The sequence below is a fragment of the Dicentrarchus labrax genome, unplaced genomic scaffold (genome assembly GCF_905237075.1).
Source record: "Dicentrarchus labrax unplaced genomic scaffold, dlabrax2021, whole genome shotgun sequence".
Lineage (NCBI taxonomy): Eukaryota > Metazoa > Chordata > Actinopteri > Moronidae > Dicentrarchus > Dicentrarchus labrax.
In genome coordinates, this window is record NW_026136706.1 from 27,763,620 (window position 1) to 27,788,399 (window position 24,780).

General features: G+C 39.1%; 1 pseudogene; it reads right to left on the minus strand.

The window, feature by feature from the left end:
• Nucleotides 1-19,389: 19,389 nt before the first annotated feature.
• Nucleotides 19,390-21,185, minus strand: LOC127365849 (THAP domain-containing protein 6-like; annotated as a pseudogene).
• Nucleotides 21,186-24,780: the final 3,595 nt, after the last annotated feature.

The window sequence follows — 24,780 nt, forward strand, 5'->3', positions numbered from 1 at the left end:
ACCAAAACTGCGGGAGGAGAAGCGCGCCGAAAAACATACGGAAGAATAAAATATTATAAGTATGGGGAAGAGTAGTATTGTGCTTTTCAAGGCACAATAATAATCAGATTTGGGGGACGGATCAAAGCAGCAATAGGTGGGAAGGGGAACCGAAGGATTTGAGATTTCACCTCATTTAATCAGTGTGGGGCTTCCGAACACGACAAGACGACTTCAGTTTCCATTTTAATTTTTTATGCACTCATCCCTCCCTGCATTTTAAAATCAGTTCACATTTGTGAGGGTAATGGGGCTTTTAACAGAGTACATTCATGGCTTGGAGGAGATTCTTGTGAAATTTCTTAAAGATTCATAGAGAGCGCCTCATTCTATAATTTAGGCGTTCTGGGTTGTGAATGTGAGCCACCTGCTGTGAAACAAGAGGAGACCATTTTCAACCATTCCTGACCTTACAGCAAACTCCAAATTAACAAGAGTGGAGTTAGTGTCCTTCAGAATCAACTGAAATGGATGTGAACCACAAAGAAATAAAATTAATTACACTACACACTGTTTGGTTGGATTCTCAGAATTTTCTTCTATGTTGCTAAACCATAAATGGCCAAAAGGAATTTGGGTTATGAAGTTAAGAAGACATACACCGATCAGCCATAACATTGTGAGCACTGACTGGTGAAGTGAATAACACTGATTATTTGGCTATCATGGCTCCTGTCAGTGTGTGGGATATATCAGGCAGCAACTTTTTTTTTGTGAACATTTTGTCCTCAAAGTTGATGTGTTAGAAGCAGGACAAATGGGCAGCATGAGGATTTGAGCAACTTTGACAAGGTCGAAATTGTGATGGCTAGACAACTGGGTCAGAGCATCTCCAAAACTGCAGCTCTTATGGAGTGTTCCCAGTCTGCAGAGGTCAGTACCTATCAAAAGTGCTCCAAGAAAGGGAAAGAACCGGAGACAGGGTCGTGTGTGGCCAAGGCTCATTGATGCACGTGGGGAGTGAAGGCTGGCCCGTGTGGTCCGATCCAACAGATGAGCTACTGTAGCTCAAACTGCTGAAACAGTTAATGCTGGTTCTGATAGAAAGACGTCAGAACACACAGTGCAGAGCAGTCTGTTGGTATGGGAGTGCATAACATTATGACCACCAGGGTGCCCAGGTAGTCATAATGTTATGGCTGATCGGTGTATACAAGAGGTATGGAGAAAGTCAGAATGACTGTTGGAATATAATATAATAGAGAGCTTAAGCCATGCCCCTTTTATAACCAGACTCACTAGCATCCTTAAAGCTGCAGTTGGTAATTTTTATAAAAATATGTTTTTGTCATAATTTTTGAAACTTTCACTATATCCTGACAGTAGTACATGAGACAGATAATATGTGAAAATATTAACTTCCTCTGGCTCGTTCTAGTGCTCCTAATGGTATTTACAAGACTCCATTGGGCCTGAGCAAAAACAACTGATCAGAGCTGAGAAAGATAGTTGATTGTTGAGTCTCATCTTCAAGCCTCTAACCTAAAGAGTCTTTCTTTCTTTCTCAGCTGAAGATAAATGAATATCAACCACAGCACAAAATTAGCACCAAATTCTGGCATAATTTGGCCAATTCATAACAGAAGTTATCTCAGGACACTTTTTAAAAATAGAGCAGGTCTAGACCGTACTCCTTATAAAGTCATTTGTCAAGCAAAAATACCAAATATTCTGTGGTCTGACATGAGAGAATTGTCTACTTATGTCACTGTAAACTGCACATTTTTGAGTTTTGGACTATTGGTTGAAACAACAAAACAAGACATCTGTGGACGTCACTTCTGGGATCTGGGAAATTGTGAATTTGTGAGGCATTTTTCATTATTTTATTGACCTTTTACATACTACACAATTAATAGAAAATATAATACACATTAAAATAATGTTATAATGTGTTTTCTCATTATAAAGGTGACTGTGTAAATTGCTGCCAGTCTTAATACTGTCTAAATACACATATTCAGTAAATCATCAATAATGCACTGCATGAGATCATGCCTCTCTGCGTCTATTAGCAGTCTGTCCCTAGAGGATATCGATATGGTTTCAAATGTCCTCCCCTGTGTTTCTGCAGACCAGCTGATGTCACAAGTTCAGGATGGGCTATTAGTATCAAACACTAAGCTGCAGTGGGTTTATATACTTTACTAATGTGGAGAATATGTGTGTAGTCTGATGACTTCATCAAAGAATGTCTGTCAATGGCCTATTTTTGAAGGGTGAAAGATTTTGTCACATTTTCACCTTTTAGGACCACGCATATATATCAAACCAATAAGTACCCAAAAAAGACCACAATTCTTTGGTAATTGTTGGTTTTCACATTTTGCGTTTTGGTAAAGAACTATTACACCAATAATCACCAGAATTAACACTATTTTATGTCACACAGTGATTTAAAAAATAGAGGTAGTTTGAAAGCTCTAAAGCTACTTGTTACTCTAACAACATAAAGCAGCAGTAAAAAGATCTGTTTGAGTAATTGAATTCTCCTCTGTGAATTGAGTTACTGGCAGTGTAAAACTGCACACTTCACACTGCACACAACAGCTGACATTCTCATTTCTTCACCCTATACGCTTTTAACAGGCACATCGAATCACCATTTAAACGAATCCATATGTCCTACTGCCAAAGGTCTGGGACTGTTTTACTGCCCAGAATATAAAGCTTGCTGCTGTTAGTGTTGCATCATGTACATTAAGACCAAAGTGTAGATAAATGGTCTTTCGGCAGCAATGTTTTCAGAATTGAGTCAAGGTCTGGCTGCTGCAACTTGTGGTACAGGTAATGATACTATATTAAAATGAATAATGCCTAAATTACTAAATAGTTTCTTCTTGCAATGCCCAAATATACCTCAAACAGTTGACTAATTTCATTAACTGCATAAAATTCTGCAATTCCTCATTGTCTTAGAATATTCAATTACAGTGGTTCCCAGTTTTTTGTCAGACTCCTTCAACAATCAGATGAATTCAAGTAACCCTTGACATAACTATCATTTCTGTTTATCCATTACTTTAGCTATTAAACTATTTAAAATGTTTATCCACTGCTAATAATTTCAACTATTTAAACTTATCTATTTTAACTGTTTATTCATTAGCTAACAATTTTTTTTTAAAGTTTAAACTTAGCTACCTATTTTAACTGTTTATACATTACTATTTCAACTGTTGTAAACATGCTATATAAATAAAGTTATTATTATTATTATTATTATTATTATTATTATTATTATTGTTTAGCTAACTATTTCAACTATTTATCTATCCATTTCAGCTAACTATTTTATCTCTGGCCGTGTACAAGGCACCATTATGTTTTCCTGTTCCTTACACTCACTACTGCTGATTTTGCCAAGTTGGCTAGGTCTATCTATCCACAGTACTACACGCTACATGACAAACCCTCCACACATCCACAGTTTGGTTAGGTTTAGGCACAAATATTACTGGAACGAAGGATGCCACCATTACTGCATTATATCTTAAATAGATGTTCGTTGCTATATTAATGTTCTAAATCGTATCATCTTTAAGGGTTACAATAAGTTATTAGGGTTAAGGTTAGGTTGGATGGCCTTTTTGTGCAACTTTATACCTTGCCTTTAGACCGTTCTAACAGCAAGCCTGCATGTCCTAAATCTTCAGACCACTCTAACTTGAACCCTTGCTGGAGTAGTCTATCCATATAAATAGTGTCCTGAAAAAGAAAAGAGCTCTTTTACCTTGAAGGGAAAGAGGCATCAGTGCTATTACCCGAAACAGCCGAAACATGGACTTACTCAGCTGGACCAAACCAAAGGTTATAAAAATACAACTTTACAGGCTTTCCATGACCTCTTTTCATACATTTGTGCTTAAAGGAGAGATGTTCTCCACACATTCTAGTTTTCACTTTTTAACCTTGCTTGTATGCTCTTTTTAAATCTCTTCTCAATCTCTAATTACACAGCTTAGTGTGTGATATTAGTGTCAGTGTGTTCAGCGAGAGATCAGCTGCTTGTGTTATTAAATTCCAAATGAGAGTCACTAGAGGCTCTGATATTAGACACAAGGACACTTCCACTAATGGCCTGAACAACATTAAAGTCCAATACATCAAAGAGTCACACAGGCATCAACTGACCCAATTAAAGTTTTTCCAGACTGATATTGTTTTGTATTCTGTGTGCAGTCTGTTTCACCTGCTGTGAGACACTTTTCCCCTGGTAATCAATAAAGAAGGAGGCTTGTTGAATCATAAATCTTTGTCATTCATTATCTTTTAAAGCTGCAGTAGGTAACTTTTATAGAATAACTTTTTGTCATATTTTCTGAAACTTTCACTATATCCTGACAGTAGAACATGAGACAGATAATCTGTGAAACAATCTGGTTCCTCTGGTTCCTCCTAGGGCTCCTAATGGTATTTGTAAGAATCCACCACATGCAAACGAAAACAACAAATCAGAGCAAAGAAAGTTGATAGTTCTTTGTTGATATTTGACGATCTGGGACGATCTTCAAGCCCCAACCCTGTCTTTTTATCTTTCTCGACTATGATTATTTTCGTTCAGGCCCGGTGGATTCTTGTAAATGCCATTAGCAGCACTAGGAGGAGCCAGAGGAACCTGATTTTTTCACAGATTATCTGTCTCATATACAGGATATAGTGAACGTTTCATAAAATATAAAAATGACCTACTGCATGCTGCAATGTTGTTGCTGTTTATTAATTACGCTGACTGAACAAATATGTCCTAGCATTATTCTGACAGAATCCGGCTTCCACATAAAGACAAAAGCAGCATAGACTCCGTTTTACCCCCAGTTTCTCCGTCTTTGGCATGTGAATGCAGAGAGGGGTGGCTGGCTGCCAAATAAGTGCTGTCCCTATGGATTGGGTGGGTGGGGGTCGTGGGGGGTAGTCATGACATTCCTATGTCCCTGAAACAGCCCAACAGCCACAGACAGCTGGACGTGAACCAGCTGACTGGTTGCTATGTGAACGCCTTTCTTTGCTTTCATCCCAAAACAATTGATGGTGGCCGACTCAGTGGCCCTTTAATCCAGCTCTCCTGTCTTTGTTCAGCCGTGGCTGTCTGCTACAGATTTCGTTTCATTAGACTCTGTTAGCTGATCTTTACTGCTACCAGATAGTATTTCTTACTTACAAAAGCATATTGTGGCTTTTTGAAACTTTGGATTGTATGTTAGAAAAAAAGAATTGTTTACTATAGCTAAAAGAATATCAAGAAACAGCATCAAATGCCTCTATATTCCTTATAGAAAAAAAGCAGTTCTTTAGTAACAACAAAAAACCGAAACGAATGTACAAGTCAGTGTAATTCAGTACAACAACCCTGAAAAAGCAGGCGTTGAAATGTTTTCAACATAAGTTTATGATGGTGGAAAAACTCACACAAGAAATCTGAGAGTATTGAATAGAACTCTGCTATTTTAATAAAAAACAATAGCTGTATAATTGAAGAAAAAGGCTTGTACAACCACCTTCCAAAACAAAATCAAGCCCTAAAGTGGCTATAACCAATTTTACAACAACAAATTTGGAATACAAAAACAATACGATAATGTTAAAGGGAAGGAGTCACTCATAGTGATGAACCTGGAGAGAACTATACCTGAATCTCATTGTTATGCTGTCTGGACCCCAACTTTACTGTTTTGGTTCACCGCTCTCATGGCGTCCTTTTCAGCTACAGAAGGCCAGTGTTGTCTGTACACTACCAGACACCATTCACAAAACTAGTCATTTTACTTACAAGATAACTTGTGTAAAACATGAAAGGCCTTATCTAGAGCCAGTTTTTAGTTTGTCTGGGCTACCCTTTTGTTTGCCTTTTATTGATTTTATCAAAATAAACAAAAATATCTGAAAGGGAGCTTAACGTCCAAAGAAGCCATGAAGGGTGCAGGAAGCTGTGGCGTTCAGTAATGTGGATAAACATGTGAACCAGTAACACCAATTGTGTGTGAGTCAGTGTCAGTTTATGGTAATGACCATGAGCCAAGTGAACACATGGCACAAACACAGCAAGGAATAATCCTGTCCTTGCCGCGGTCTCTCCTTGTTCCAAGTGAGAGGTGATAATGACTTCTTGATATCATCTGCGAGATTTGAAGTTTGGAGTCACACGTCTGAATGGTTTCATTTGCTTTTCCTCTTTAACCTGCCAGCTTCCTCTTTCCACATGCTGAATGTTTCCATGGCAACAGCCTAAACTGTCAGCATAAAGACAAAGACTTAAATGAGGTTAGGGAAATGCAGATCTACATCAGATGGAAACAGAGAAGCAAGCGCATGAAGATAAAATATAGATGTTAAGCTTTACAGACTGTAAGTGAATGTGCTGCCTTTGATAAGAGCTTTCTGATCATCCATGTCTGTAATGCTATAAACATTTGCCCTCATTTGCACCTCAGAGGGGTACAATGGGTGCAACATGATGTCAAAAATATAATATAATCGCGCTCATAGATTAGAATTTTTTTTCTAGTTGCTTCATATTGATTTAAACTACCCCTTCATATACAATTAAAATGAAAGCTGCAAGCAGCGTTGGGCGGGACGTCACATCCGCGCAACTTAGGGCGTGCTGCGGTCGCGTCACGTGCCGTCGTAACACGTGCGGACCACGACATGAAAATCTCATGTAAATCAGCTCAAAGTCGCCACGCAGAGCTTACTTCCTGTTGCCAGTAGGTGGCGCTATCACTATATCTGAATATTGTCATGTAGACGTGTTTAGGGCGGGACTCTTATCAAACGTGAAGTTTCGTTGAGATCAGATAACGTACACTGAAGTTGTGAGGATGTGTTCAGGCTAGGACTGTTCCCCGCCCAATACTGCTTGCAGCTTTCATTTTTTGAATGTATTTCATTTGGCACAAAGTAATGCAGAACCTCAAAGGTTCCTGCAAATGCGGGCAAACAGTTGATAAGAAGAGAGCAAGTTTCGGGTTTTCATTTGTTGTTTGGCTGTGAACCACACCACCACAACCACCGTTGCAATAACCCTCCTATAAGATAACAATACCAAATGTGGCCCCAAGCCAACTTGAGTTTGAGACCCCTAGTCTTGACAGCGCTGACCTTTGAAGAAACAGGGAGCCAGAGAGTCCAGAAGGAAGTTAGCTATGTTACTTAAAGGTCCAGTGTGTAACATTTAGGAGATCTATTGGCAGAAATTAAATATAATATTCATAGGTATATTTTCATCAGTGTATAATCACTGAAAAAAAGGATAACTGTGTTTTTGGTACCTTAGAATGAGCTGTTTTTATTTCTCCAATGGACGCCACCATGTTGAATCATCATGTTTCTACAGTGGCCTGGAACTGACAAACCAAACACTGGCTTAGTGAGGGAGTTGCAATCAATAACTACACTGCTAGATGCAACTAAATCTTACACAATAGACCTCAGTCATGGCTGACATTCCGCTATGAGACAGATGTCTGTGATGCAAATGCATCTTTTTTTTTTGGTTATTGATTTTTCAGTGACAAAATCAAGAGGTGACATTTCGAGAGTCAAAACAGTGTCAAGTATAACAAGTAGAAAAATAAAAATAAAAAATAAAATAAAATGAGATCAGATAAGGAATAACTAATAGTAAAAAATGACAAAAAAAACAAACCCAATAACAAATACACAGAACAAAACAAAAACACAAAATGGTCACCCACTGCTAAATAAAAGCCCAATATGTTCACTTAAACAGAGATAAATAAAAAACATCCCAGCATGCTACAAATTCACACAAGAGAAACTCACAATTAGTAGACAATCAGAGTGGCTACTCTGGAATAGCCGTAAAAATCAATCCCTCAACATGTGCAAAAAATGGACCCCAAGTTTTAATAAACTTTGCAAGAGAACCATGTATCGAGCAACTAACTTTCTCCAACTTCACAAACTGAAGGATGTCCCTGATCCAAGACGAGTGAGAAGGCGGTGCAGGAGACTTCCACCTCAATAAAATCAAACGTCTAGCCAATAAGGAGACAAAGGCTACAAAGTCCGCTTTATATTTAGGAAGCTGCAAAGTAGGAGGTAAAACCCCAAACAAAGCGGTACATGCTGTTGGATCAAATTGAACCCCTGTACAAACAGAAATAGAGTTAAATATCTGTGTCCAAAAATTAAGTAGTAAAGGGCAGGACCAAAACATATGGACATGGGTAGCTGGAGCCTGATGACATCTAATGCACATGGGATCGACATCATTATAGATTTTGGAAAGCCTAACTCGAGTGAGATGGGTATGATGTAGAATTTTGCACTGGGTCAGACCATTTCTAGCACAAATAGATGAGGAGTGAACCCGACGCAGAATGGCATCCCACAGCTCCTCTGAGATCTCCTCCCCTAGATCCTCTTCCCATTGGGTTTTAATTTCATGCTGCAAAGAATAGACAAGATTGTATAAACGTGAAATAGCACCCTTAATGGTAGGAAATGGGGTTAAAAAGGAATCAATTAGAGAGGCCTCTGGGAGACTTGGGAAATTGGGGCTAAGATTGCAGATGAATCTACGAACTTGAAGATATCTAAAAAAATGCTGTCTCGGCAAATGGAATTTCTCGGAGAGTTGCTGGAAGGATGCAAATGTACCAGCAATATACAAGTCCTTAAATGCCTTGATGCCGTAGTCAGACCACAAAGAAAAAGCCCCATCAATTAAGGAAGGATGAAAAACAGCCTGAGCAGCATTTTGGGCACCTTGATTTAAAGGAAACAGCTCACTCTTGTCCAAATTTAGTTTATAGCCTGAAATCTGACCAAATGAACTAAGGAGGTCAAGAGCAGCTGGAACTGAGACAGAGAGATTGGACACATATAGTAACCATGAGATACTGCAGTTGTGGCTAGTTGTTCTTCAGCTGGACATGGTCATGGAAAGGTAGACGATGAATGTGTAGGCACTTGTACCTTCTCATTCACACACGTTATTCTTACTCCAAGCTTCTTCCCTTGTGAACGCCTCCGATCAACAATCTCTTCTTCTTCTGCATTTATCCCACGGGACTTCACTTGTTGCAGGTAAACGCAGAAGAAGAAATTGTTGCAGGAAGTGTGCAAATCTGAGAGTAGTGTGTGAAGACATGGACATTTTTGAGGGGGAAATAAACTTTCTTTCGTCGTGAAGGCATTATTTCTGTGATCGATTATTCTGGGCTTTCGGTGAAGCGAGCGGTGTAAAAACAGGTAGGTGACAGTACTGTTTTGTACGGTTTCGGCACAACGTATGAGTTGAAAAGGCATGTTGTTGTCACGTAAGGGCCCTGATCATGTTGCACAGACATTTTAATTACATTTTGTGTCTGTTAAGAGGAGCAAAAGGCACTCTTTAGGATATGCCCCCAAGAAGTGTATTATAACTAACTGGGAGCTCTGGCCATTAGCTGCAGGATCTCCAGTTTGCTAGAACCAATTCTGGTCGTTGTTTTTCCTATCGACAGTACTCGGGGACCTCTAGTGATCAAGACTAGGGTAAAAATCTGCCGAAGTTCTCTGGAGGTGGAAGCTGCTAAATGTTTGAAATTGACAGATCTATTTGGTGCCGGGGTCACCACCCCAGCAGGTGCTGCTGCGCTGGGAGACGAGCGAGCGGAGGCAGACATGGTGAGTAACGTTAGCCTGAGGCTGGCTAGGCTACATTTTGAGACATGTCCAAAACAAAGTAGAAAACGTTTTTCCATTGAATGTGATGGGACCTCATTAACTGCATACTTGTGACAACATATTAGCCCAGAGTTGAAGGGCTGTGACTGTTGGTAGTTGTGGTTGATTTGGTTTAAATATGCTGAATTGTGATATGATGGGTTTTTATTGTTCAGATGATTTAGCTAAGCTAGCTAACAGCTGCTAACATCAGCAGTCTCTTGTTGCCATAGCAACAGTAAACATTGACATGGACTAATGAACTGTAAATAGAGATGCAGAATCAAGCTGTATTGTAAATACAGATGAGATACTTTGAATTTTAGCACAAAATACAAGTAATTTTCAAGGACTTGCTCTCTCTCTGCCTCCACTTCACCACTTTTTGGCTACTGAGACGTCTCTGATTGGTTGAGTATGTCATGTGTCTTATAATGTTATATGAATTCAAACTTGATTTGTGATGATGACTTAATAATGTTTCCATGTCTCTTTTAGGTTGACCACCCTATATATGAGAGCCTAAGAAGTTGTTTTCCTTCTGTCCCCTTTTGAGGACCTGCTTTGTCTCCTCCATCATTCACTGGGCCACTTTTGGGTTCCTGAGCTTATTTCATGTGGTGAGAGGAATGCAATATGTGTATGTTTAAAGGTTTATGTGAAGAAACATACTATATGTGTGATAAAATGACAATTGGTAATTCATAAATGTCTCTTTATATTCTCTGCTACCATCATCTCCTGTCAAACAGGAGAGAGAGAGAGAGAGAGAGAGAGAGAGAGAGAGAGAGAGGTTATTATGCAACTTGTTTTGTCTCAGATTGAAACAAAAGGTTTGATTAGGATTATTTCCTGGTTGAAGATTTTCATATTGATGATTTGAATTTCAAACATCTGCATATATTTTAAGTTCAGTTAACAGTTATGCAGGTAGGCCTTAGGGCTCTTTTGAGACTTCAGTCATCCTTCATGACAGATACATTTGTTCACTAAGTGTCACTACATCACAAAAAGGCTACATGGCTACATATACTTGTCATTACACAGATACTGAGTACAAGTTGTGTTTGCTGTTTCTTGCAGGTCATGAATTTGGTGAGGAGTGGAGCTGGCTGGCTGCGGACGAGGAAGTAGGGCAATATATACATGTGCACATACACGTATGAGAATGCATATCTAGACCTTAGCACGGCCTGTGTGAGCCGAGTTTCCACGTGCAGCTGCCATTGTCGGTTGAAATTCCCCAAAAACACACCGAAACTGACCAAGCATTGGCACAATTGTGCACCGGCCAAACTAGTGGAAAGAAACTGTGTTAAAATAAACACAAACTCGCGGAGCAAAAGGGAGACACGTCCTCCATGCTCGGTGTCCAACAGCTGTCCCCCGCAAATGCATCTTTTGAATAAAACTGTCAACTTGTTAGCAATCAGCTAGCTAGGTTTAACCAGACTTTAACTATAGATGAGACGGATCAGAACATTCATGAGTCATTTTTCTTGAAGAGTCATTGTTGCTACAACCACACAGTGTTTGGATAATAGCTGCACAACAGGCCTTTAGCAAAAACCACAGACAAACTGACCCACGGATTCACACAGACAGCTCAATCACTATGAGACCAAACAAAGCTGTTTGGTCTTTCCACGTCTCAGCAGCTGACCAGTGAGTCTCTGGCTGATATCATAAACACAGCGTCGCCTCCACTCATGAGTTGTCCAATTGCCTGCTAAAGCTGACAGAGTTCACAGTGTATCACTGGTATAAAGGGTGGGGCGGGCTGGGGGGGTTCTTTTACTTACATAACTGCTTTTGAAGTTCTTTAGTTCTGAAGGGAAAATACATAAAGGCAACAGATAAAGCATTGAAAGCACTGATGTAGGTTAGAGTAGGGGTTAGGAAGGTCACCGGGTCGGAAAAGTCTTTATAGTTATTTATAAAAGTTTTGTAGATGGCAAATCAGATGTCATGTTAGTGGAAAAAAGCAGGATGGTAGAATTAGGTGAGACCAGCAGAAAATACCAACAATAGTAACATCCATCTAAAGTTAATATATCTTAACTTTTTGCCGTCCTCTATGATGGAATTTAAAGCTAAGCTAAAATTTAATAGTAGGTAATTTTTTATAAAAAATGTTTAAAAAAATGTATGTTTCACAGAGGTTTGTCTTTGTTGTTTGTTTTTCTCATGCTGTCCAGATGGTGTTTGTCTGCTGTCTGCATGAATCCATGAATGCAGCATAATCCAGTGTCATTCTATGTGTTTTATGATTTATCTCTATGCTGGAGCACTTCTCTGTTTTCATTGCATTTTCTCAACTCTGGGCCCAAAGATGCAGATATGTGAGGGGACTTTTGGGGCGTATGCACCTGCCTCTCGTTTTGTAACACTGCAGATGCTCTTCTCACTTCCTCTCTGCTTAACTGTTATTTTTGCTACTAACATTTTCAAACACTCATCACGATATAAACTTCAAGAGCCTTCTACATCAGAATGCTGAAGAAGTGCTCAGTCAGTGGAAGTGTGACATTTTTATTGAAAGTAGGCTCCAAAAACTTGGATTAGACAACAACTTGATTTCTTCCATAATTTGAATTGCAAGTGTCTGCAGGGAACATGAATGAAACTATGAATAAGAACAAACCTTTATACAAACAGTTTCACTGTGGAGCTGTGTTTAGCCACAGCAGTGATTTGAGCTAAATGTCAGCATGCTAACATGCTCACAATGACAATGCTAACATCATGTTAAGCTTTAGGTATAATGTTTACCATGTCACCCATCTTAGTTTGGTGTGTTAGCATGCTAACAATTGCTAATTAGCACTGAACACAAGGTACAGCTGAGGCTGATGGGAATGTAATTTTGTTTTACTAGTTTTGCAGGTATTTGGTGCTGGGCTGTGAAGCCAATATGACATAGTGGCCAAAACATGTAATGACAATGTCACATGTTGCAAAGCAACCCAAAAAGATTTATTTCCCATAAGGTTGCATTCTAAAAGAAGCGGTTATAAAATGATGGATACATGTCACATGTGTCACAACCCTGCAAAATTACTCTATTCTAGTCCAATAACATTTGAAAAGTCTAAGAGCAGCCCAATTAAACGGTGGGCTAAACCAGAAGTTGGCCAGCTCGGCTGGAAGAAGTTTCTGGTGTAAGTATGCATTTATCCGGGTAAATTCTTTTTAAAGTGGGAAGTGGTTTTCTGTCATCGTGCACCACTGAGCTGCTTGGTATGAATGTGGCCTCAACTCTGATGCTGTATTGTTCACAAAATGAGACACCTGATGTTGCTTATGGTTGGGCGACATTTAAAAAAATTTCAACTGACCACCGTCAGCCCAAAAAAACGGCAATTGCTGATAAATTCCCCAGCATTCTTCAAGGGCAGTTGATTAAATTATCTAAATAAAATTTAAAAAACAACCACCGGTATAGTCACGCAACCCTTATGGTGCTACATGAAAAGTCACAGGATCACTCAGTTATTAGGATACATTGTCTGCGGGCCACAAAAGTCTGCTCTGAATTTAATAGCAGTCCATTCAATAGGTGTTGAGATATTTAATTCTGAACCAAAGTGGTGAACTGACCAACATTAGCACAGAGTCACGTCACTAGCATGGCTAAAACTAAACCACCTTCTATAACAGTAACTATCCCTTTAATGGCGTTTTATTCGATTTCACTGTTTTACATTTCCTCAAACTCACTATTTTTGGATGAAAATTCTCTTCCTTGTGCAGGCAACAGAGCATGAAGCCGTACTGAATTTCACCAGAAAAGAGCAGTGGGTCTTTTCCAATAAAAGTACCATGCCATGTTGATAAAAAGCAAATGTTTAATTTGTCCTGTCGAACTCTTTGTAACCCGACATGGAATTAAATGTGGTGTTCAAGTTTTTGATTGTGTTTCATCACCAGATGAGATGTTGCTGCTCTGTTGTTAACAAGCCTTTCTTCTGGTTGTGATCAGATGAAACTGTAACTGAACCAGCTCCTCTTGCTGCGTTTTATTAAGTCAATTACAAGCTGCTGACATTTCAGGGATTCGGCAGATCTTTTTGAAGAGCATATAAAAGAACAGCTCTGGAGCAAACACTTTGTAATTAATGTTCAAACGGCCCGCAGGAACACAGGAGTAGTTGTTTACTCTTCAGCCCTTAATGCTGAACTCACAATCTGCTGAAGCATTTAATGGTTAAAGTTTAACACTCTTCCACAGTCTGAAACAGAAGGGGCTGTAAGTTAGCAGTAAAAGTTGGCTTGTGTTTACTCTGCCAGGTTGAGACCCAGTGTGCTTTGACCTTTGACCTCACCCATCCCCCGTCACCTAACAGGCTGCAGTCTCCCAGAGAACTCCTCCCAGAGCAGCCATGTTCTTGGTTCACAGTGCAAACTCAATGCTTCTTTTATAGACTTGTTGTCAGGGAGCTCTGATACTAAACATTTTTTTATTCATTAAACTGTCTATAAAGACTAGAGCTATGTCTTATATGTAGTTGAGTTGTGTACTCAAGCAGTGATTTTTTGAAGGTGGAACTGCTTCATTCAGTGTTTTTAGTGGTTTTAATCAGCGGGACCTGTGTGGATAACCAACTTCACCTTTAAACCACAGGTCAAACTGGCTACAAACACACTCTCACCCCAACTGGTCGAGACAGACGACCACCCACCTAGAGCCGAAGGATCTGTCCTAGGTTTCTGCCTTTTAACAGGCAGTTTTTCCTTGCCCCCGTCGCCAAGTGCTTGCTCATGGTGGTACTGTTGGGTCTCTGTAAATAATGTTATAAAGAGTTCGGTCTAGACCTGCTCTATTTGAAAAGTGTCCTGAGATAACTTGTGTTATGAATTGACGCTATACAAATAAAATTGAATTCAATTCAATTGAATTCAATTGAACTTGTAACTAGAAGGAAACTCAGAGAGTGCAGACCCTTCGCCAAGGCATATAGTCAAGTCTATGATATGCAAATCTGCAAACACAATCACCATTACGACTGACCTACTCTCACAATATTAACAAAAGTGAAAAATAATTTGTGTATCCACCCGTGATTCATACCCACACGCGTAGATCTTATCCTGACGTACAAAAAATCCTGTATATCCCAAACCCAACAGTAAGTCGGCCATTTTGGATTTAGCAGCCATTTCTGGTGATATGCACACGTTGTATTTGAACGAACTCCTCCTAGGGAATTTATCGAATCAACTTCAAATTTAATCAGTGCAATCTAAAGACATTCATGATTAGAAGTTGTGCTACAGGAAATCGAATCACGTTTTATATTCCATGTTCTACTCCTAGTAGGTTGATCAGATCTAGCTGAAACTTAGTCAGGAAATGCAAAACATGTCGTTGATGATATTTCATTTCAGAATGTGGTGGTGGTTTGTTAAAGGCCGTGTCCGTGGCGTGGTGTGAAATTTTGATGTACCACCTCAAAACACGAGTTTGCTATACCTTGAGTGTACATTGTCTATTCGGCTCCAAACTTGTCTGACAAGAGTCCCGCCCTAAACACATCTATGTGATAATATTCACTAACAGTGATAGTGCCACCTAGTGGTGAAAGGAAATTTCATTTTTATACTTGTATGTATATATTTCAGCAGATTGACCAGATCCAGCTGAAATTCGAGTGCGAGGGCCCGTTCATCGCTGCTTGTAGCTTTCATTAAAATTGTAGTTGAACACATCTCTTCCTTTCTAGTAAATTATAGAAAACTATGGCACCTATAATATAATATTAAGGAAACATTAAGTAGAGAAACAGGAAGAATAATTCCTGACTCTATTTTCAGTTTTGGACAAAAAAGGAGACATAGAGACAATTTATTCTTGCTTTTTGAAAAACAAACATCTAAAGAAAGCCTGTTGGTTATTATCGTTGATTTACAAGTGTTTAATTTGAGGATCTGACCGCAGAGGTGGTCAAAGGATAGCAGCAAGAACGTCTTTGTTAAGTGATTTTCCACGTCAGGCAGTTACAGAATTTGAAGCATTGCTGTCAGGGTCACTAAACATCACATGTCACTACAGCAAACATAGCCTCTGACACAGGAGTACTTCACATTTGAGGGTATATTTTAAGTAACAGATGAAGAAATAGTGGTGTGGAAATGCAGACAAGGAAAAAGGAAAGGCAAGCCTCTTGAGAAAAGAGCTTACAGCTACATTCTGATGTGAAGTTACACAATTTATTCCAGCTGTGAACCACTGACAAGTCAAAAAATTAAAATTGAAACCGATGATCTAAACAGGAAACCAAGCCAAAGACACTTAAACAAGAGCATTAAAAAGCATAATGAAAACATATGTTTTGTCATTACCAAAAAAGGGCCAGTTTAAGATTTCAGAACAGATCGAGGTCACTGAAGTTCCTACAAACAATGCATTCTCTGGCTTTTTTCAGGAGAGGAGAACCCTTAGCTGAACACACCTCCTGTTGTAAAGCCCACACCTGCAAAGGTAGTGAATCAAGTCTTTAAATAACTGGGGCACAGGACCAGGTATGTCACAAACAGGCAATAAACCCATTAAACTGACAGAGGCTCATAAACACACTACGTGGTTGTGAGTGTGTGTGTGTGTTGGTAGAAGTGTGTTTTCATGCACTTTAGGTGATCAGTATCCTTATTTCTTATTTCATGTTCAAGAGGTCAGGTTTCAGGTTAATCCAGTATGTCTTCTTGGTTGCCAAATTCTAATTGTAGTGCTTGACATAAACTGAATTCTCTGTGAAGTTGCAAACAAATTTAAATGCCATGTGTATGTCAGTACATCTCACTTTGTTAATAAACTTAAGACGCAAGCATGGTGTGACTGACCAACATACAACACATTCTATTCAACAGTTCAATAAATAAAGCTGCAAGCAGTGATGATTGGGCCCTAGCAGTCTGCACACATCGGGGCATGCTGAGATGTGAGATGTGTTATGTGCAAGTCCGTCATGTGTGGTCCACCATAAAAATTTCATAAATAAGATGATGATGATTGCCACACAAGGCTTACTTCCTATTTCCAGTAGGGGGCGCTATGACCATGACTAAATATTGGCATGTAGCTGTGTTCAAGGCAGGGCTCTTATTAAATATGTGACGTTTGGTGCAGATTGGACGAAATGCACTGAAGTTATGCCAACTTCCTGTTTCATAATTACCACTAAATTTGAATTCCTGTGGGCTTTGAGGTATGGGTCCAAGAGGTTTTTTTGTACATCTGGTCAGGATAAATGTGCGTACCTATTTTCATACATATTGGTGAAACCTGCCTTGGGAGCTGAGTTTAGGGGTGCTTTTAAACACTATATTATCAAAGCAGATTTAGAGGATTGAGAAGATCTGAGCTCTGGCTGGTTTTTTGTTTTGAGTGTGGCAGTCAGAGGAGCAGCAGATTGCACAGCAGCCACAGACATAATAAGCTCCAGTCCCAGCCAGAGATTTCTCCTCACTCTGGGATCTGTCACTCTGAGCATAAATTCATTCAGAGTATATTTTTAAAATTGTTTCTTTGATTAGTCTGTCTGTATACATTGGTTCTTTTTGACATTACTGTGATTAAAGTCCCATGTTTGCCAGTTGCCATCTGATATGTATCTGTCCTCTTAAACATTTAAAAAATACCAATGCTGGAATACTGTATTTAAATACAATTTTGAAGTACTTGTACTTGACTTGAGTACTTTCATTTTTATGCTTCTCTTTACTTCTACTACTCCAATACATTTATCAGAGTTACTAGTTCCTTTTCTGATGGTAAAGCCCATAACGTACAAAGCATTGTTTTATGTAATTAAACTACCAAGCAGTATATAAAGTAGTTCAAAACAGCTCCAACTTCTCTAGTTACAAGCTCTTAATATGAATACTTTTAGTTATGATACTTTAAAGTCCGAATGAAATGAAACATGTCTTTTTAACCCTTTAAGAATACATTCAAAGCCACATTGGACACCAATTTAAGAATTTCTAATTATTTGTTCTACAAAAAATCCATTTATCAAATTTTTTGTGACATTGCTAACCTAAGTATGAACTAACATCCACCCATCAATCAATATTTAACTTTTAGCGACACACAGCTGAGATTCATCAGTTAGCTAACTAGCAACAGTATGGCTTTCTAGGTGCCTGGCCTCACTGATTACTGTATCTGTGATTTGGGTGACACTGGACCATATTGTTTGTTCTTCCCTCTGACATAATTTGGCTGCTCTGCCTCAACTCCACTAACAGCTGCTGTAGTTGCTGTAGCATGCAACAGAACCATGCTGACCAGCCTCTCTGAACATGGTCAGACCGGGACTGAGCACAGATTCTGAGACAGATGGAGACCAATTTGACAATAGCGGCCCCTTCCTGATGGACTTGTTGCTAAAAGTATCTAGTAGTAGAACATGAAACTGCTCACAACAAGGTCTGTGGATTCTTTTCTGGAAAGAGACATTTGAGTATTTCATATGTGTCTTTTTGGGTCTTTGACCACCACAAGCCGAGTGCCATCTGGTTCCATTATACTAAAGAGAAAGCAGACATCTCGACAGCTGATATCTCCAGAACCCAGCAACTCACACCAAAACAATTTAGATGGATACATAGCACTACAGGTAAGAGGAAACATATGTATTTTGTATTTGGGAGTGAACTGTCCCTTTAAGTTAAAGGTCCAGTGTAGTTGCAGATCACAACACTCACACTTTACCCGCCCATACTATTGCCAGATTTTCACGCGTTTGTTTTTTTTTTTGCTGCAAAACGTCATACATGTAGCTATGATATAGGACACATGGTTCGGCGTATTTTAATATTCATAGTGGGATTAACAGTAATAGAATATTCTGATATATGATATATGTGATGTATGATATGTATTTTGCAAACACTATAAATATAAACACAACAATAGAAATCATATATAGAGTATCAATATAATTTATATATATATATATATATAAAATAAAAGTTATATATCAGAGAAAATGAAAATATATAGAAATCGGATCGAAATCAATATAATTCATATCAGGTCAGAGAGAGAGAGAGAGAGAGAGAGAGAGAGAGAGAGAGATCCGAGGGATCTGCGCATTCACATCAAAACAGCATTAACAGCAAATATAGCCTAGCAAACCAAAAAGTTTAACAACAGAATACAAAAGAGTGACAACCATGAGTGACTAGAACAAAACCTGGATAACAAATGGGGAGGGAAAGGAAGTGGAAATACCTCTACACGCTTTCACATCTTGCTTTTCAGACTTATAACAAAGAAAAAATAATAACAACGTATAACAAAGCAGAGAGAGAATAAAATGTAATGTAAATGTAAATTCTCAAGTTAACACAAGAACATGACACATCCCCACCCCAAAACATATTTACACATGTACAAAGTTGCTCACGAGAGTTTTACATGAGCTAAAACCCCTGAAAGAGGACTGTTTTGAAGAGCTTCTTCATTCTTGCTCCCTTTCTGCAGGTCAGGAGAGGTGAGTTTGGCAATGTGGGGCAACCTAACAAGTTGGAATGATGGTTGTCGATGCCAAACTGTGTCTCCCCAACCAAACGCAGCCACCTGTAAAAAAAATTGAGATGTAACTATTTATTTATTTTTAACGTGTTTGCATCAGTAATTTCCAAAAATTCAATCGGACAACTTTAAGACTACCGTTGTAATGTATGTGGATGTGGGAGGGGAAAATGTTGAGTCTCTCTGAGGTATTTGTATGCCTTTGGACCATGTAGATGGAGCGTGAGCGCAAACTCTCTGTAGTCCTTTGTGTACTCATGACCCTGTTTTTTCATGAAGTCTATCTGAAGAGCTGAAATTGTATGAGCAAAAATTAATACGGCCCCTACAGATAATAAGTAAGGAGTTTAATGAAGACTGTAAGAATAACATGTACATGAATTTCAAAGTGCTAATTTCATCTTACCTGAGTAGAATTCAAGCCTCTCTTTGAACTCTTCATTAATGAGGTTATTTTCCCTCTTTTCTCTGGCCATGTCATTCTTCTTCTCTCGCTCCAGACTTTCCACTCTTGCTAAGGCTTCATTGAGTCTGGTCTTAAGAGCGGTAGGAGAAGCGGGCAAGGCATAGCCATGATCCTAGTAGAAAGAGGTATGAAGTGATGTTTCACTTCACACACATCACTTTGACACCACTAGTGTATGGCCCACATTCTTTCTTATAGTCATCACCTGTCAAAGCCACTGCCAGCACCGTGTGTGTGTGTGTGTGTGTGTGTGTGTGTGTGTGTGTGTGTGTGTGTGTGTGTGTGCCAGGAATGCATGTTCAACATGTCTTCAATTGTGTGTGTATGGGTTTATTTGTGAGTGTGTTTAATATGAGTGGCAGCAAACAAGTGATATTGTAATATGTCCAGGACCATTATGATATGATGTTTAAAGTAGATATACTCACATCATTAGGCTGAGGTTGTGGGTGTGAGGTTGCAGTTTCTGGGGCACCTGAAAGGCCATGGACAGACTCTCTTCAGCTCTTCCGGAGGTAGACGTAGTCCTGCCCTTTTCTGGCTAAAATGAAGTAGCATAATACTTGAAAAGAATATACAGGGATAAGTATCTCACCCTGGGCTGTGATTGATAATAGAATATTTACATTTATGAATGCTAATAGCCCTATGATGATACACCTACTATTTGGAGGTGAACCGGGAAGCTGAAGATGGATGGAATAACACCATCTCTGAGTCGGACTATCTGACCTGTCCTATCAAAATCGCCCTGCTTAAAATCTTCACAGCAAAGCACGGATGAATCACTTGCAGTGAATCCTTCCTTCCTCAAAGCCCCTTCCCACTTCTTCCTCCCATCTTTGTCTTTGGGAAACCTTCAAAATGAAAACGGGAGATTCGGGAGAGTCTACACAAAAACATTTTACAAAGGAGGTCAAGCTTATTTTCTTCCTTCAAATTTATTACAACCTTTCTTCAACAAAACTCCTATTTTGATGCATATCTGTTGATAATGAACCAAAGCTGCTTAAATTGGGAATAAGCTTGTTTGCAAACTATTCTACAATCAGATGTTCTGTTGTCTGTATTTTTAAAGCAACACTATGTAGTATTTCGACTTTAAAATAATGTTTCTAAACTCATTAAAGTGGTAGAAAAAGTCTCAGTTCATAGCCGGGTGAACACCGGTAATAAACATAGCTTAGCTCGCTGGCTATGATTTCGCTGGTGGACATAAATACAGTACAGTAATATTCGATTCACAAAATACAACCAATTGTAATGTTCAATCTTACTTGTGAAAAGTAATCCCCCGAGGCCCTGTATTCGATGGTCCGCCGATTAGAACAGGAATATGCTGCACAGTGCTCTGGCAACTTATTCCTTGTGTACAACAATTTTATTGACATACAAATGTTTAACATTATGAATACGAATGGTTAGAATCATGCACACATCATTTTGATAGCTATCTTACCCCATAAGTAGGAGGAGGCTCAGAGAGCAAACAAAAACTGGGGCAAAAAAAGTTTGCTGCATTTCCATCTGAAAGATGTTTCCCTGCAAGGAGGAAGCCCTTTCTGTGTGTGTGCTGGGCGCTAGCTGGGCAGGGAAGCTGAGAGATCCCTCCCTTCTGCTCCACTTTACCAAACCTTCATCTACCCTCTCTGACTTCCAGATAACCCCAACTCTCCTCTGCACACCCCAACATCAAAGTCACCACCTCAAAGCCAAGGTAATTTATTCATAATCCAATACAAAACTAATCTCCTATTCATCTTGTACTCTTCAGTCTCTGGAGGAGCTGTGAATTATTAATAATGATTTCCGAGGGGGGGGCAAGAGATCTCAGGATGAACAACCATATTTTTATTATACGTTATATATAATAAATCATTTTGGTGCAATTCATAAAATACTAAAAAAATGATTTACAGCTGGACCTAAGGACTGTGTGCACATCTTCCTCCTCAGTCACCAGGTCTATTATATTATGGTTCTTTTTAAAAGAAGGAACCTTTTGAGGAAAGGCAAGTTTTTTGCATTTAAAACTAGTTCCTGTTTCAGTCTGTGAGCACCTAAAAGTGTCCTGTCCCAAGGATGGACATGTTCGCACTTTTCATTCAGACTGTTAAAGGTTATATAGTTGAAATTCACTGGATGTCCCATGGGACAGAAACAAAATAAAACTCCCCAAAAACGTCTTAAAATAAACCCTTAGTTCACAGATGTGAAAATATATTTGCAAAAAGGTGTCCAACATTATGGAACGGTGACCTCCTTAGATGACTAAAACAGTCAAGGTTAGGGATATATTGTGTTTTGTGTCACCGTTGACTTTTTTTTAATATTTAACTTAAGTTTCTATGACTTTATCAGCGTTGAGTTTTGGTTTTTAGTTGAGAGAAAACTCAGGAACAGGAACAAACCATGTCAATACACAATCACTCATTTTCAAATCTATTAATGCCCGTATACAATACAATACAATATATATATATATATATATATATATAATACAATATGCAAATACATACAAACACCAGTACATAAAGTGTTTGCAAACTTACAGCTGCAATGCAAATATAAAACATGACTGTGCGTCTGTTTTTGTCTTCCTGCTGATGATGGATGTCCACTGGCAGCCTCACTGAGCTGCTGTTTGATTATGCAAAGTCTGACAGGCCCCTTTTGTCATCCGATAAAATGCATAATTCATCCACACTTTACTAAGCAGGAAGCGAAAAGAATGGATTGCCATTTTTTCAGTGTGTGTGTGTGTGTGTGTGTGTGTGTGTGTGTGTGTGTGTGTGTGTTTATGTATGTCGGGGAGGAAGACGAGTCATGGTGCCAAGATGAATGGTCTGGACTTTTAGCGTTGGTGGCTGGACTAGTCTACGTGTCCCTGAAGGCCTTGTCTCCATATAGAGGCATGTTTCAGCTCCCAGACTAAACTGCAGCTGCAGGGCGACACATTCTTCAACCTGCTGCTGAACACTTCGCAGCACAGAGGGAATAAACCAACAGAGCATAATGTGTGAAAACCCCACTGCCTCACTGTCTTAGCTTACATCACTGATACATAAAAGATTAAATGCACATATTACTACCAGTAGTGAGCTACTACATTGTAGCTCAGTGTGATTAAAATACTGGATGGATTCTGCTTCTGAAATCTAGTACTAGAGTTGTCTCGCTGCCTATCAATTGTCTGGAGATTTCTGAATGCAAAATTGTTGCTTAAATAGGCAAAAGCTGTTAGGACATGCCTTATCTAAAGCGATGCTCTTCCTCCTCTGGAGTGAAAGTAACTAGATATATTGGGAATCACCTTCAATTCACAAGGAGAGAGCTTTTTAAAATGACCAGTGTGAAGTTAGTTAGTTAGATTAATACGCCCTCGTCTCACCCTGCCGTTCCAGCTGTGTAGGAGAAACTATGGTGGTTGGGAAACCTGTCTACATTTTTGAATGGGTTATTTCCGGGGTGCTCTGGTTCCCTCCACCAATCAAAATATGTATATTAATTGTATATTACTTTTTATTAGCTTTCCAGCTGATTCATTCAGCATTTCAGTTTCTCCCTCATTCTGAATTTCAACTGTCATCAGAATCACCTGACCGCAAACAATGTTTTGGAGCGCCTAGCTAATGGTGATCCTGTGAGTGAGTTTCACCTTCAGTTCATAAACAGACTGCACATCTAGAAATGCCAGTAGAAAACAAAAGCACAACATTTTGTATACCTACACATATCACTGCTATGTATACTCTAAATAAGAATCCATCTTTACATAGTAATCAAGTACATGTGTACATCTATGCCAGTACAGCTATGATAATCCTTCATTGATCAATTCAAACATGTATATTCACTGGAATCATACATAATACCGTGAATACAGTGATAACTTACTAATTATTCTGTAATTAGTCTTAATTAGTCTAAGTCTTGGCTATATTATACGAGTCTGGACAGACATGGATGTAAAGGGATACAACCATGGGGCAGTAATTCTAGTTTGTTTTTTGGATACTGAATTTTGTCACTCAAACCTACTTTTACTTGAGTTTATAACTAGGATACAGAATGTGTTACTTGTCACAGCAGGAATAGCACAGATGGAACTAATATCATTAATGTCCCAGAAAAGCCTGCCTAATAGCGGTCACAAAAGAACAGTCTATTGGGCTCAATAGTCCTAGTAACTACAAATGTTAAGCTAAAACAACTTCACGATCGATCTACTCTTGTTATTGCAGTCTGGCAGTTACGGTGTTGGAGATCTTTTCTTTTCACTGGGTGACGGCAGCTTCAGATGAAGGGGATCTAGCGCTGCTGCTGTTGTATATTGTTAAGAAAACAGTGACATACCCACACATGCAGTTCATACAGTGGGAGGGAGGCAGAACAACAAGAGCATGACCTATATGTGCCAGAGACACCCGAACAATACACAGCTTATTAACCCTCTGAACACACAACAACAGCTGCAGGAGCAAGAGCTGATCCACCAGGGACAGCAGCTTTGTGTCATAAATGTCCGACACAGACAAAGTTTCAACATGGTTGCTGAAACCAGAGCTCTGAGGGCATTTACTCAGTTCGAAACTGCTTTGGTTAAATATTTCCATTTAGGAGACATTCTAGTTTTGCCTCTGCTACATTACACAAAGATATTTGTATTAATTTACTCCTTTACATTTTTCTGACAGCTGGATTCACTGGTTATGTAGTATATCCAGGTGTAGGTGGCACAGCCTTGATCTGCAGCAGCTATCATTAGTTTGGATTGGAATGTGTTAAAACACCAAAGTCACACAATAACACAAAAGAAGTAACCGATTGAGGCAGAGGTAGACAGCAGCCAGACCTTTTTGAAGAATATGTCTCAGTTTTCCTAATTAATCCATCATTCCTAATTAATTTAAGGGGAGACTTGTGGGTACCCATAGAACCAATTTTCATTCAGATATCTTGAGGTCAGAGATCAAGGGATCCCTTTCAAAATGGCCATCCCAGTTTTTCCATCACCAAAATTTTGCCTAACTTTAGAGCGTTACTTAGCCCCGACATG